The sequence below is a fragment of the Perognathus longimembris genome, chromosome 10 (genome assembly GCF_023159225.1).
Source record: "Perognathus longimembris pacificus isolate PPM17 chromosome 10, ASM2315922v1, whole genome shotgun sequence".
Classification (NCBI taxonomy): domain Eukaryota; kingdom Metazoa; phylum Chordata; class Mammalia; order Rodentia; family Heteromyidae; genus Perognathus; species Perognathus longimembris.
In genome coordinates, this window is record NC_063170.1 from 40,561,702 (window position 1) to 40,564,455 (window position 2,754).

Below are 2,754 nucleotides of genomic sequence, written 5' to 3' on the forward strand. Positions count from 1 at the left end.
AATAGGACTGCTGTTTTCTAGGTCTCAGATCTCCCAAAGATGCTACATAACTCCCTGTATGAAACAAATCTTGCATACCCTAATAGTAATATTCCCAGCCCCCCAAATGAACAGAAAACACACTCATGCCTATAGGTAGCTCTCTGCCTTGTAGGTGATCCAATATGGGAAGGGAATTTTACCCCTGGTCTTAGGTGTGATGGAATTCGAGAGGCAGACAACAAAACAAAACAGACAAAGAACCAACAGAACAAACAAAATTGGAAGATTTGCCACAATTGTGTAAAAAAGTTGTGTAAACAAGTCTCTACTGAGTAATAACAATGCAATTACTCCTTCTGTCCTTGACTAATTTTCTGTTGTTCTCAGGTGAACCATGCAGGATTCCTGCTATGTACTTTCAAACTAAAAAAAAAATTAACAACAAAAGTGAGAGAAGAAGGAAACAGTTGGCAAAGAGAATTAATTGTAAATATAAGGAAAATTAAGGTCAGGGAAATGGGACAGAGAGGTTTGGCTCAAGCATCCATCATGTCATCAATTGATTTAAAAAAACTCATTTTAAAACAAGATTCACATAATGACACATTTTTTATGAAGGCAGGAAAACATTATGTGTATAATCATCTAAAATAAGGGACAATGATGTAGGTCTTTAAAATGATCACCACTGCACATTAAATTTGCTAAGTTTCCAGTACCGAGGAAGGCTTGGTAAAACCTTGGTAGATAATTTAACCCCAAATAAGTTCATGGCAACCCAGCATGCCTGATGATTTCAGTACAGCCCATTTCTTCCCAACCATGTTAACCCAATGACTGATAAACACAGTGGCAATGCAAAGGCTGGAAGGCCTCGGGTTCTACAGAATGCATTATCTCACATTTCTTCAGCAATGGTTGGGCTTGGTCATCCTGTGGTTACTCTTGAATCCACTTACGTAAACAACTCTTACTTTGCTTACCTTCTTTTTTGTTTGAGGCAAATCATATGATTAGATAAAATGATCTCAATTCCTACTGACCAATACTCATTCAACAAATATTTATTGTCTATCCAGTGTGCTTCAGGCACTAGGAACTGATGAACAAAACAGAAAATAGAAAAACCTTCACTGGTCATCTTATATTCTAGTGAGTGAGACAGATAGGTAATAAATAAAGTAAATGAACTAAGATAATTATAAGGTAGTGAAGGAGAGGGTAGTTTAAGGTGGCTTCCCTGAGAATGTGATTTTGATTAAAGTCCTGAAGAATGTACGAGAATTCGCAGTGTAGATATCTGGTGGATCAGCAATCCAGGAAGAGAAACCCAGCAAGTACAAAGGCCACAGGGCTGGAGCATACTTAGAATTTTTGTGGGGAAAAGCATAGAGGCTAGGATTCTGAGAATAGAGTCAGTAAGGGGGAGAGTTACAAGAGATGATATGACAGAGGTAATGAAGATTAGACCACACTTTTTTTGTAAGTCATAGAAAGCATGCTGGAGTTTGCTTTGAGTTGTCTGAGAATTCATTGGAAAGTTGTCTACAGAATATGGACATGATCAAGTTTAAGTTTTTTAAAATTTTGTTGATTTTTAAAAATTAAATTGATTTATTTATTGTCAAAGTGACATACAGAGAGGTTACAGTTTCATACCTAAGGCAGTGAGTACATTTATTATCAAACTTGTTACCTCCTCACTCATTTTTCTTCCACCTTTCCCCCTCCTTCTTACCCCCCCACCATGAGTTATACAGTTGGTTTACAACATATAGGTTTGTAAGTATTGCTGTTGCATCGGTTTGCCTTTTACCCTTTGTCTCTCCATTTTGATGTTTCCTTTCCCTTCCCTACTTCTGATAAACGTATATATAATACCCAGGGTTCCAATATCAATTACAGTGACATCAGGGGTAAAAACACTTCACGAATTTGTGTGTCATCCTTGCTCAGGGGCCATGCTAATCTTCTCTGTATCGTTCCAACTTTAGTGTATGTGCTGCCGAAGTGAGAACCAGGTTTAAGCTTTTAACATGTATTAAACTTCTGGATGTTATGCTGACCCAGAATGGATGGAAAAGATGCAAAGATTGATAGGGTGGGAAGGGTTCTGGATATATTTTGAAGGAAGAGAAAGTAGGACTTTATCAGACAAGATCTGGTGTGTTCAAGATAGCCTGGCTATAAATAGTGACCAGAAGTGGGGGTGCCGATGGCTCACTCCTATAATTCTAGCTACTGAGGAGGCTGAGATCTGAGGACTGGGGTTCAAAGCCAGCCCAGGCAGGAAAGTACACGAGACTTTTATCTCCAATTAACCACCAGAAAACTGGGACTGGCACTGTGGCTCAGGTGGTAAAGTGCTAGCCTTGAGCTAAAGAGCTCAGGGACAGCACTCAGACCCAGAATTCAAGCTCCACGACAGAGTAAATAAATAAATAAGTAGCAACCAGACTAACTGTTGAAAGGGTGAAACAGTTAATGGAGATGAGAAAGTTTGGAGATTATTATTATTTTGTGGAGGTTATTTAAGATCCTAATTTCAGACATGTTAAGCTGGATGCTGGTGACTCACATCTATAATCCTAGCAACTCAGGAGGCTGAGATGTGAGGACTATGGTTCAAAGCTAGTCTGGGAAGAAATGCTTGTGAGACTCTTATCTCCAAATAACCAGCAGAGAGCCAGAAGGGGAGCTGTGGGTCACGTGTTAGAGTGCCAGCCTTGAGCACTAACTTGGGTCCTGAGTTGAAGCTCTAGTATCAGGCAT

General features: G+C 39.3%; 1 pseudogene; it reads right to left on the minus strand.

Annotated features, from left to right (window-relative positions):
- Nucleotides 1-1,900: 1,900 nt before the first annotated feature.
- LOC125358927 lies at nt 1,901-2,000 on the minus strand (annotated as a pseudogene).
- Nucleotides 2,001-2,754: the final 754 nt, after the last annotated feature.